We start from the raw sequence: 14,392 nt of genomic DNA, 5'->3' as shown, positions 1-14,392 counted from the left end.
TTCTGCTACATCTGCTCTGTAGCCAATGGTTTCTTAATTGTTTTGTGTTCTCGGTAACTTACTACTACTTCTTCTCTTTGATGTATGTACAGTTTGATATGCTCTCACGTACGTTACTACCTGTACCCATCCTTTCCTAGTTCAAGTATTTATCGTTTCTTTTTTTTAACGAGAATATTCCTTACTTCTTCGTTTCTCAACATTTCAGTGTTAACATCTTGATGTCTACTTTTTTCCCTCAATTTTCAGTTGAATTTCCACTTCGCCCAGCACAATGTTATGATCACAAAAAAAAAAAAAAAAAAAAATGTCAGACCCGGGAGAGGTCTTAGCGTTCTTTAACCCATTAGCGCCGTGCGTGATCATATGATCACAGCAGTTGGTACTTATCAAAACAAGTCTTGTGTAACTTGGTGTCAGTAGTTTCTTTACATGATATGCATTGCCTACTTGGAGAAGGTTCTGGTAACACAATTCAAACAAAACAAGTTCCATATTGCAGCTTCAATGCAATCTGGAGGCACAGTTGTTAGCATTGCACTAAAAATAGCATAAAAACGGCATTGTCCTCATAGTAGATATTACAAGATATTCTTATATTTTATCCTTTGAAATTATTTTGTGCTTGGTTATATTTTAGAGATGCCAAATGTTGTAACACTGTACATTTCACTCATCTGAAAATATTTGGGGCATGCTTAATCAAGTTTTTCATCAGTGTGTTCGTATGAACACGCAAGGCGTTTAAATAGATTTTTCTCTCTTAAGTATGTATGTAAAAATGCCGATAGTACAGTAAACTTTTTCAGATAAATTAATTTAGAACAGTTTGTACATGCTTTCATTTCACTTGTTTTATCCTTCTGACTTTATTATTATTATTATTATTATTATTATTATTATTATTATTATTATTATTATTATTATTATTATTATTATTATTATTATTATTATTATTATTATTGTCATTATATGACTTTTGCTACTACTGTTATTGTTCTTTTTTTATTTTTTGCTTTCATTAGAGAGCTATTTTACATCAACAAATCCTTGATATTTTGGAATCGAATGACGTACAAGACATACAAATCATATATCTTGAACTTCTGAAACATAACATATCTTTTCGGATGAAGAGTCAAGAGAAGAGAAATGCAATGATTCAAGAGGAAGATTCAGGAGAATCGACAACCTTACAGGACGCTAATTTACCCATCACGCTGAAGTTGTTTTCACAGATAATACTGGACCTGGTGAAGATGATGTCACAACAAAGTGGTCACAACTGCGTCTGTATGTCACGGGGCTCATCTGTTTATAATGTTGAGCGATATTTCCAGAGTGAAAAGAAGAAAACACGAGTAAATCGTCTATATTTTTTAGAAGAATACAACAAGCGCATGGAAGATACTGATCAAAAAGACCAGAATGTCTCATCGCATTGAAATCAGGTCCAAATGGTGGTTGTGGGTACTTTTCTCTTGGATGATTGATGTACCGGTGCGAAATACATGGCTTCTGATGAGCAAAAATAGGATAAACATCTCACGTTTATAATTTTGAACTTATTTTAAGAAATATAAAGCTGTTCCCTTAAGTGCAGGGATACAGCTATTTCTAAGTTGAGCAGTGAGCAATACTGTGTAAGTGGTTATGTTCATTTTGGTCAGGTAGACCACTTAGACGTTTGCTCTAATCGTAAGCATTGTTCATATACCCTGTGTTCAAGTACGCTTCTTGCAGAATGGTTCAAATGTAATGAGGGCTTGTACGTACAGACAGTTTCTTTAAAAGAAATCTATAAAGTACATTTACGCCCGAAGGTGGGGCCTGGTTCCCCCATGGCTCATGAAAATATATACGTAATATAGCAAACTACTTATATTCAATACCAGACTAATATAGCAACCATGGAATGCACCCTAGTAGAATTTTTTTTCGGGTTCCCCTGAGAAAGCCCCATTGATAATGGAATTTATAACCTAGAACTCCATAATCCCAATACTCTGCTTATTTTGTCTTCTGCATTGTAACAGTTTCTAAGACAATAAACGTTTTCATCTTTTACGTATGTGTGAATAACTTAACAGTGCATTCATATACTCATGCTACCCGAAGGTGCTTACTTAAACGCCTAGCGTGTTCATATGATCACGGGATCCTCTAACGAAACTGCTTACGGCACGAACTTAAAATTTCTCATAGATGGTCTTCACACCAAAATAAGCCAAAATTACCAATTTTACCAAAATTGAAAACAAAAAATAATTTCGGCGTTAATGGGTTAAGCTATTCCGGTACCTGTCATAACATAGTCTATCTGATATTTTAGGCCACCTATTGGGAATTTGCATGTAACCACATGTTCCCAATTACTGATGAGCTTTGCCTATAGAAATTGACCAGTTCCTATCCTATTTCATTTATTTCGCCTAAACCATATTTGCTTAATACACTACCCTCCCGTTGCTCTCCCACAACTGCAACGAAATCTCCCATTGTAATTACTCATGCACCCCTCTTTTTCCTGCCTATAATTTATTCTATTTTCTCATAATTTTCTTCTACTTATGTAATTGTAAACGAAGTCGTCGGTTCCTATGCCTGTATCACTAATAGATTATACCAGCTTACTTTGTCCTAACATCATCTCCATCATCAACAAAATAAACCTTTACTACCTTCTATTTTAAGTACTTACCAAGAATTATTCCTACACCAATATGGCCGCCCTTTCCATTACTTGAGTAAAATATTCATTATACTTCACTGTTCAACACCTTATTGCCTTCTCACTTAACTTTACAATCTCCTACTGAATCTGGATTATTTTGTTTCATTTCTCCTTTAAGTTTTTCTAACTTCCCTCCGTATAACATATTCCATGTCCCTACCCTAAACATTATGCTCTCGCTTGTCTTTATTTCTCTATCTTCCCCGAATCGTTACTTTCTTGTCCAATAGTCCTTTCGAAGACATTCTCATACATGAGATACAAATGGAGGGATATTTTACCTGCGGAACAATATTTTGACCAGTGAAAGATCATTGTATACTTCTCCAAAATATAATTGCATGTCCGATTTTTTAAAGTCCCTTGAAGTTGTAAGTTTGGCAACAACGCATTCTTAGTGAGAGGAGGGGAAGGAATGAAAAAAAGAAACAAGACTTCTGAACACAGCTCATAGTTGGAAGTTTGAAATTCTCAGTTCCTTTTTTGTTACTCCTTATAACGATACTTCTAGTACAAAACAGTACTTAGCATTAATGCAGCATTCTTTTTATTTTTCTTTAAAGAAAAAAAAAACACTTATCGACGAAAAACAAATATCGTCATAAAAACAAAGGTAGTTAAGGAGTTCGTTATTTATTAATGCAACTGAAGGAGCGTTCTCTAGTTGTTCCGATAGCCATGCGTATTAACTAGTCTATTTTTTGTATTGATGCAATACTTTTTAACCTGGTTCTAATCCCACTCGATACATTTATTATTTTTATTTTGTATTTTTTCATTCTTGCCGTACATTTTTATAGTATATGTATTACACGAAAGTGATGGACAACTTTCTAATTCATCCAAAAATAAGGTGTACAGGAGTAAAACCTTTCCTATATGTATCAGAATGTGTCCCCCTTAGTGCAAATAACTTCTTGCATCGATCCATAAAATTTTCGTAAAATTGCAAATAAATCCGGAGATATAGTGTTCAGGAAATCAGTATCAAATCTAATGCCTCCTTCATCACTGCCAGAACGCAATTCATTATTATTATTATTATTATTATTATTATTATTATTATTATTATTATTATTATTATTATTATTATTATTATTATACATGCCTTTGGTGTGGGAGACCCGGGTACGATTCCCGGCTTGAGTTCATGTGTTTCGGGGTCTACGTTAAGCTGTAGGTTCACTCTCATATAGCTTCGCTGCTGAAAGGGGTGCTAAACTCAAAATCAAATGTATTATTATTATTATTATTATTATTATTATTCGCATCTTTGACATGGAAGACCCGGGTTCGATTCCCGGCGGGAGCTCATGAGGTTCGGGGCTTACGTTAAGCTGTACGTTCACTTCTCATATAGCATCGCTGCTGAAAGGGGTAATAAACTCAAAATTTATTATTATTATTATTATTATTATTATTATTATTATTATTATTATTATTATTATTATTATTGTAAGTATGGAATAGAAAAAAAAAACAGTTTTAAAGTATTAAATTTGGTGAGACATTTTATTTCTTCCCAGTATGGACTTTATTGTTGTCTTGGTCTATCGGAACCATTTTAGATGGATTTTCACGACGATCTCACATTTTTTCCACTTAAAGGTCTTAATAGCCCTCAATAGTATCACCGATTGCTAGAGTCTATCTCACAAGAATGAACTCAGTTTCATAAGACATTGGCTATCACCTTACCCCGAACACTCTTACTTAGTACTTTACGAGATGAGATGAGGTGTGCACTCTACTATTTTCAAATATGTTTTGTATCAGATTCAATGTAGTGTATGTAAGCCATACATTGAATTACGATACTTTTCAAAACCTGGTTGTATCCCCTTTTTAAAAATAAATGATATGTTCAAAAGTGAGATCTCTTTCACATTTTCCTATAGAAAAGCTTGTCTGAAGAGAAATTAAAATGATTTGAGTCCATAGTGGGACACTATTTAGTATATCTTGGATCCTGCGCAGAGCGATGTTTCAACTTCGAGGGGAAAAGTACACCTAGAAAAAACACTGAACTCGCTGCCGACTGTATTCAGCATTCAGATTTGGAAACCTGCCTCGTCAATATTTTCCTCATGCTCTGACACACATTTCTATCTTCAAGACTTCATCAGCGGATGTTGTAACTTCTGATGCAAAATGCCTATAATTTATATAGCACACGAAAGGTTTTGATTTTGCAATACTGTCATGGGTAACATCAATGTTCTCTGGATCAGTATTATTGAAGGTGCATTGTAGCGAAGTTTATTAACAATGAACCTTTGACCTTTTAGAAATCTGCAACTCAAATTCTCAAAGTAGCATTAGAAATTGCACAGTTCCTGAACAATTGACACATATTTAGATGGATTTTTGATGTGATATCCTTCTAGTAGAGGTACCCAATAAAAGCTCGGTAATACGCACCACAGAGCCGGTTAGGTTTAGATGAGCTATCCGCTCTGTTCTACTCGTTTCAGATGAACCATCCTCCCGAGTCTGCTCGGTTGAGGTGCGCCTTCGGCTTGGTAGATGCGATATATGAGCGGTTTTTCTGAGCTCGGCTCTGTGGTGAACAAGCCGCGAGCCGACCAATTTATCCCAATTGCACAATTAGAGTCGGTACGTTTCATTCAACGCATTCAAATGGACCGAATTTGGTCGCTAGAGGTTAGCTCGGTTGTCGCTTTTATGGAAGTGACTGTACGTCCGGCTTAGTGAGTCTTCTTGTATCTGATCTATCTTTAAAGAAATCATTGGTTCGGCTGTGAAGAGGATTGTTGCAAAACAAAGTTCTTGTAAGATCAGGTCTAAATTTCCAACTCGATAAATTTCTTGTATAGCTATCTTGAAGAATTAATGGATTTACGCAGTGTTCAGTAGCTTTTATCGGTTCACGTGAGTAGGGCCATGGCTTTTATTTGACGTTTGAAAAACAAACACTAAAAAGAACGATGAATTTTTATTATTGAAAATAAAACTTCACAGGTTTTGTTTACAACACCATGTTTCGCATCCATACAGCACCGCAGAATCTGCATTAAGTCACATTTTCTTTACTGTTAATGCACTTTGCTGTCCTGTTAGAGATATCAGTACAAGTGTTTAATGAGTATCAATTTGGGCAACAACGACACGCTGATCTTCTCTCATGCTTCACAGCGTAAGCGTGAAGACTCATAAAGTATCGGAAATGAATTTTCTAAAAGGTAGTCCAAACTTTTGAGTATATATAGGATATTTTTAATAGGCCTAACATAGGCACACTAAAAGCAAAATGATGATATAGAAATATAATTTGACAGAAACGTGAAATATCTTGTCTAGAGTTCAATGTGTTGGTTAAGTTATTTTTAAAATGTAACGCGTTACTTTGTCATCAACTTTCCCTTATATACAGTATATGACACAAGTTATACTAGGTGATAGTTATTACTAATGTAACTCATAGTCGGTTTAGAAGTAGCGCGCTATTTGTAGCGAAGCTACAATAGCTAGCTACAAATCTTATAGCTATAGTTGTAGCGGCGCTATAAGTCTAAACATGTAGCTTGTAGCTGTAGCTGAGCTGAGCTACATATTTTTTTATATATATTATGTAGCGACTTTTGCACTAAAGCTACAAATAAATATTTTCCTAGACGCAATAATATTTTGTAACTCCAACATTTCCTCACAATTTTTAGTAAGTTTTTATATGATGATAGGGAGAAAATATGATTGCTTCCTGATTTCTGTCTCCAATTATTTTGAACAATATTACAAGAAAATTTTCTGAAATAAATTGCGTACTGACGATCGGTCAAAAGGATAGTAATGACTGTTAAAGTAGACCTACATGCCATTCCATCAGCGAAAGCATACACATTTTGGGGGGAGGGTTAACATATATATACATACTTTAGAAAGAGCAGACAAAATTCATATTTTACTGTGAAATGCAAATTGACAGACAAAGATTTTATGTAATATTTTAACCAAACTTTTAAGTTCAGTTACGCATGTAGATGTCATGACATATATTATAATGCCTGATGCCAAGTAAACTGCATTTGTGACAAGAGATTATGTAGCGAATACGTTTCTGAAAAACTAGCTAATAGTTGTAGAGAGCTACAATTTTTATCATGTACTTTTGAAAAGTAACTTTTCGATCACTGCTCATACTAAAATAATGTTGGCACATGGTGAATATACTATATACTCGTGTTCTACGTGTGCCTCTCGGGTCTATTCTAAGCGATCTTGCTTTCCTCGATTTCAACAGGCGATAGAACTAAATTTATCAACTTTCCCAGTTGGTTTTCTGTATGTTCAACTGAGCCAATAGCTCGAGTCGGGTTGATTGGAATGAGCCATTGGTTCGGTTCGGCACAACTAGGCTCAGGTGAGCCATCCACTCGAGCCAGCTCGGTTGGGGTGAGCCATCAGCTCGGTTCAGCTAACCTCAGGTAAGCCATTGGTTCGAGCGGGCTCGGTTAGAATGAAACATCAGCTCGAGCCGGCACGGTTGGATGAGCTGTTGGCTCTTCTCACTTCTTAGTTCGGCTCGGTGGTGACTGAGGCGGGAGGCGAGCTGCTCTAGCTGTTGGCAACACTACTACTTGGAACCTGAAAAACACCGATTTGAAAGCAGTAGAGAACACACCTCATCACCATTCGCAAAACACTCATGAGAGATTGTTCGGGGTAAGATGATGGCCAATGTTTCATGAAAGTGATTGCATTCTTGTGAGATTGACTCTAGCAAACGGTGATACTATTGAGAGCTATTAAGACGTTTAAGTGAAAAATGTGAGATCGTCGTGAAAACCTATCTAAAATGGTTCTGATACACCAAGATGACATACAGTCCAGAGGTGTAACGATCGTCGTAATTTAGATTTTTTCTGGGGTGAGCAAGCATTAATACGCGTATTAGGGGCCACTAGAAAAAGTGTTTTCTAATTCTCGGACCCCCTCTTTCTATCTGTCTCTTACTCTTTATGGACCTCCCGGAGCCTGTGGGCCCTCCCGCACGGCAAGGTCTGCGGGACCGTTAGTTGCGCCCCTGAGCCCGTTTCATACATGACAAATTAATTGAGGAGTCAATATACACAAATCTCAAAGCCATACTAATACATATTATTTCTAGGGCACCTATAGTCCAGAAGGTATAACGTCGTTGGTTTCCAGCACTTGGACCTGCTCGTCACTGGGGATGTGGTAAGAGGGTAGCCAATCACCACCAACCGTCTGCTACGCTCAGCGAGCCAAGAGTAATCAAGCTGGCCACTCCCTATAAACGTCACTACAACTTTTCGCGGGAAGCGAACGACATGATACATTCCGTACTATAATATTAGACATTTTTTTTTTTTACTGAAATGAGCCCTAGACTCATTTTTGATTTATTTACCTTTTGGGTGATATTTTGTTTATATAATGTAGTGAATCTGTTTCATGCTTCATTTATAATCTCATGTTCGTATCGTATATGGAATAGAAAAATATCTTAAAATGGGCCCCCATCGAACAGCGGGGAGCTTTCCGGGGGGCAGCTGTCCAATGCCCACCACAAGTTACGGGCCTGGGTGTAACAAAAAACTGGGAGGAAATAAAATGTGTCACCAAATTTAGTACCCTAAAACCTTTTTTTTTTCTATTCCGTACTTCTTAATAATAATAATAATAATAATAATAATAATAATAATATGAACTGCATTCTGGTAGTGATGAAGGAGGTATTACGGCTGATAGTGATCTCCTGGCCATTAGAACTCGGGATTTTTTTTAGGTTTTCGAAAATCTTACGGACCGATGCAAGTAGTAAGTTGCATTAAGGAGGAATCGCACTAGGATATATGGAAAAGGTTTTACACCAGTACACCTTCTTTTTTTTTTTTTTTTTTTGGATAAATCAGGAAGTTGTTCATCACCTCCGTGTAATACGTATACTATAAAAGTATACGACAAAAATAATTGAAAAATTACAAAATTAAAAAAAAAGTAAGAGCATCGAGTGGGATTCGAACTAGTTTCAAAAGTACTAAATCCGCAGAGAAAACAAGAACTTACTGCGCATTGGTATCGAAATAACTATGAAGTACCATTCCTATTTTATGGATAAAGAACGAATTTCTTAACAACTCTCCCTTCCTTTTTTCTAACAAATATTGTGGTCAAAGGGCGTGTGTGCTTTACTTACAACCAAGTTTCCTGCATTTATCAAGTACTATGATGTTCTGAATGTATCATTACGTTAAGTTATAAAAAGAGAACTGAGTATTTCAAACAGCAAACTGTGAGCTGTGTTGGTAGGTCTCGTTATTTAGTTATTTTCACTTCCCCTATCATTACGTCGACTGTGATGTTGCCAGACCTACAATTTTAAGGGATTTAGAAAAATTCGGGCATGCAATTATATTTTGGATAAGTGTACGTATATTCTCCTTCTGCCGTCAGCAGACTAGAAAAAATAAAGTAGTAGTTTCCCATTGCTTTCCACCCCTCAGTATCCCAGCCGTTGAAGTTACTCTGACCACGCCTGGGATTAATGTCCTAGTTGCTGTACCGATTACTATAATTTTCTCCAGGCTACTGGATAACTGTTTTCTTCTAGAACGCTCTTCCTCTGGTTATTGCATTTAGACCAATTCAGTAGGGGAGGCCTTTCTGGTACTAAGCTACCGCTGACATAGTTCTGAATCTCAATGTAGCACGCAATCCTCTCCACCTGACGTATAAGTGTCTTCGTAAGGATAGTGTGTAACGGAAAGGTTGCAAAATATAACTATCCTTACATTTCAATGTTTTAGACCAGTGATCGCCAAACCATCAACTGCGAGCTACTAGTAGCTTGTGGGATTTTTGGTAGATCGTATTAACACTCCGGTAGGCTAACCTTGATTCCTTCACTGAGCTGACGCTAATGACAGGGAGCGCTGATGAAAATTGTTTCTCCCGCGCAACTGCCATTGCCAGCCTCATCTCAGTTGATTGCGTACGCGTGGGGCTTTGCACGTTACGTTCTTCGTGTATAGGTCTATATTAGACATTTGCTAACTTGGATAATTTTATTTTATATTTACTAGAAATATAAGTTTATAATCATTAAACAAATGCAAGTGTTTTTTTTTTTTCAAAGTTGAATTTTTTCGGTTGGTAGCTAAGAGTAGGATTTGAAAACGCTCAGAAATTTCATAAGTTTGGCATCATGGTTTTAGACAAATTCCGAAATACTATATGTGCATGAAGAAAAAACTTATTAAAGCAATGGTTTAATATTTGAACTAGTTAGGTTCGATGACAGCTTCTGAGCTCTTGTTTGCTAGAAGGATCGAATAAACTTCATTCAAAAAGCACTATTTATGCATACGTGGGTAGTAAAGGTGTAATTCAATCAAAATTCCGAGTGAATGAATGAATGATGAAAAGGATTTGGAGAGGTCAACAGCAAGGCTATATGTCCCCTCAATCAAACTTTCGAGTTCATATACGTGTGTTACGATTAATATACGACTTTACTATAATTGTTCTTCCCCGAAAGTATGAAACAACACAGTATACCCATTCATTTTTTTTTTTTTTGCAATAAAAATGTCGTATTATATATTGTGGTGTTGCTAATGAAAGATTGTAATTTCTTATTAAATATGAACTAAATCGCCGGAGTTTTTTTTTCTTTAGGGAATTACCCCAAAAAGAAATTCAAGAGTAAACTGAACTAGTGCAAAATTTGAAGACAGATGAATTACTCTATTTTGCATTCTTTAATGAAGCATTTACTTATTTAATTGGAACCAGTGGCGTAGGGAAGGGGGGGGCCCGGAGGGGCCGGCCCCCCCCCCCAAAGAGGCCCGACAATGTACTTTCGTACTTTGATGTTTGTAAATTTTTATATATTTTTATATTTATATATTTTTTTGTTTGTAATTTTTCTATATGTACCTATAACAGCACTTGGGCCCCCCCCAAACACACATCCTGGCTACGCTACTGATTGGAACAAATGTGTTTGTTCTCTCTCTCTCTGTTTTAAGAAAGAAAATTATTTTAAAATGTCAAGAAGTGAATATATATATATATATATATATATATATATATATATATATATATATATATATATATATATAAAGTTAATTGTGTTGCTATAGGCCTGCATATCAACTACTGATTTGTGAAATAACATATAAAGAACATGGCCTGAGACGTTTTAAAATAAAATTGACCGAAATGAACTTGGACTTTTTTCAAGTGAAATACCATACATTCTTGAGTTGCTAATGAAATGACAATTTATGAAATACAGTAAAATGGACTAAGTTCTTATTCGAGAAAAAGAAAATAGCTAAATTACGGTCATGAACTTTTCCAACAGAAACTGCTTATGTCATATCCTAGAGTTGTTAATAATATATTTATGAAGTGTAAACGAGATCGCTTGTTTTTTTTTTTTTTTTTTTTTTTTTCGTCTCGTCCAATTTGTTAAGTTCACACTACAGCTACATGCAATGAAAAGAAAAATAGTTTTATTGAGATAAACGCTAGACATTTTAAATTGGGATTACTTTTACCAAAAGAAATGATCTAGCGAGTTCAAGTTTGCATCATAGTATTTGTCAATTAGACAACACACATCGACCAACAAGAGTTTTGCCCTCGGTGCAGTGGGAATTTTAGCATTTGGAATCGACCTCATTAAATTTGCCGTATGCTATGCAACCTACATTGCAGGATTTATTGGCAGGTTGCATATCTACTGAGTATTTGGCGCACAGAACACAAAAAACATTGAATTTGAGAATTGACAAAGATATTAAGTATGTTTAAAGTGCTTTGTCATTTTCATCTGAATGGGGAGGACAAATAATATAAAGTGCCCTTTCCCTCTTAAAATGGAAATTTTTAGAAACATTGTGATACGTGTCAGCTTATGATGAGTTTATCGTTATACGTCGAGTTCAGTCTCCCTCAAAACAGACATTTATGTGACACTCACTTCTGAATAAAGTAATAAATTTAATTTTACTAACCTTTTTTATAAATATTTTATGGTTTTATTCCATTTCAAAAGTACCGTATTTCATATATGAAGTGTAACAATATTCGTTTCATTTATTTCCATTGCATCATCTGAAATAATATATCAGCAGCTACATAGTTAGCGACCTGGTCTTCCCCGCGGGAGAACTGGGTTCTATTACAAGCATAAGGCCATCTTCTTTGGGTGTGATGTTAAGCTGTAGATCCACGTCTCATATAGTCTCGGGGCTAAAGGAACGCTAAACCCCGATTTAACAAACCAACGTGATCTGGAACACGTGTTTCTGAATATTGGCACGGAGATGAAAAAGCAATACACACGAAAATGTACGTTAAAAGTATAGTATTCCAACTCTCCAAATTGACTTGAATATTGAAGATTATTATTAGATATATACATATGTGAGCTGTTTGCTCTAAGGCCTTAAATATTCAGAAGTAAACATATTTTTTGGGTGTTGTCGATGCTTTCCTTGAAATGATCCGCTTTTTTAGGCGCATTATTGTCCAACATATCGGGAGATTTTTGACAAGTGATGTCTGAGTTATCAATTGTGTAATTCCTCACCTGACAAGAAGGATTGATAACCTTTTTCTCAGCAACACGCCCGCACCCAGATTTGTTTGGAAGGAGTCCTATATTAGAAGACACTACATATATATAAAATTGAATCGGTGTAATTATACGCCTGAAAAGCTAATAGGTAAGTTTTAAGTACACCCACTTATATTTTCAGAAAAAAAAATATAGACGTTTTTGTTATATAAAGAAAGAAAGTGTACAGATTAAGTGTGAGACCAAATTGTTATGCTACACATCAATAATTTCTCTCATGAACAAGAATAGTTTTATTAAGAAACTCTACAAATATGTCGATTTGTAAAATTTTTAGGAGGGTCCTGACCCGGTGGACACTCCGCGTGGGTGCGCTACTGCTAAGCAATTACACGAAGAGAAACATCGTCAGATTCGTTAATAAATTTAAAGTGTGATATCATTTCCTTTTTATGCTGCAATGTTATTGCTATGAGATCATGAATCACCATGTACGCAATGTTTACAAGTTAGTGAATACAGATGATTCATAGTGTTTGACGACTGGTGACCAATTTCTAAGCAAAAGTTACTCATATATCCAAGTAATAAATACTTGTGTAAGTACCCCTTTGGCGTAGAGGATAGCGCGTCGGGCTTCAATCTCGAAGGTGCCGGGTTCGAATCCCGGAAGGGGTGCATTCTTTATTTTTTAAATTGTTTTATTTTTATATACAGATTGATAGGCTTATTTTAGAGTCTTTGAAAATTGTAAATCTATTCTCTTAGCATTTTACTTCTCAAACCGCGCTATTGTGAACATGAATGTATTACTCAAATTTACTCTCTCTAGCTTCCTTACTATTTTCCATGAAATTATTCTTCAAATTTTATTGCAACATTCCTTGAACTGAATGAGATCATGCTCTCCATCGACACTATAGTGAACAAAATTAAGGGACTTGTTTGTTTCTTTCGTGGGACTTTGTATTAATTAAGAAATAGGCTGTATATGAATAATTTCATTAAGCACCCTTTGTGTTAAAAAATATGAATTATCATAAGGTATAGATTACAACGATATATTGTATAACTATAAAGGCACTGGTACCAATATATGTATATACTCAATATTATAAGTTATACTGTTAGTGTATACTGCAAATAAGTAAACAAATAATGATTAAAAATTATAGGGAAAAAACAGTTACAGATATTACAAGTCAAGATTGCTCACGACACACCATATTTCACGCATGGAGCTTATTTTTATATATAAAGTTACCTCCTTTACATTTCTTACAATTATATATTGAGTTTATTGTTTTATTATCCAACATATTAAACTAACGACTGCATCATTAAGATGTTTGATATGAATTGTTTCATTGAGAGTAAGGCTAATACTCAAATATATATATATATTAGGATGTATCAAAAATACTTTTTTAGAAATGTTAAGGTATGTAGTGCGGAAGAGTGGTCATTTGTGATCAGAAAGACGCTTTTTCAGAGCTTTTAGAGAACATTGAAGTGGCGAGCATCGTCCTTGAGGGCGAGTGTGGTATGCAACACGCATAACAGTTTCACATAAAAATCATTATTTGGCTGTTTCACGTATTTTTTTCTGCATTATGGTAGTGTATTGTCTTGTTTATGACTAATATGTTAAATTATTGCCTCTGAGGTGGTTTCATATTCTGTCTACTTTTCTTTTGGTAAATCAAAATGTCATTTTTTTTTTTTTTTTTGGCTAAAATGGTCTTTTTTCTACAAATATTTTCCAAATGGATTCAAGTTTGACTTTTATTCGAACGTTTTCTGATATAAAAGACTAAATAACGACTACATTCCGAGTGCTTTGGCTGTGCGTAAGCAGCCCGCACCCCTCTGAACAACTGCAGCTTATTGTAATGTGCATAATGAAGATGCACGTACCGGAGTGGTATGGGATCAAAAAGAAACCATAGATAACTGACGGAGCACGACACTTGTGGAATATGATCCACTTTTCCCAATTTCACCCACACTACTTGAGAAAGCTAATTGATAGTGTCATTCAACAAAACGCATTCTTCTCTCATCCTGAAAATCTCCTGCTGGCT

This window comes from Thermobia domestica, chromosome 6 (genome assembly GCF_964235325.1).
Source record: "Thermobia domestica chromosome 6, izTheDome1.hap1.1, whole genome shotgun sequence".
Taxonomy (NCBI): domain Eukaryota; kingdom Metazoa; phylum Arthropoda; class Insecta; order Zygentoma; family Lepismatidae; genus Thermobia; species Thermobia domestica.
Note: the sequence above shows the minus strand (reverse complement) of the source record.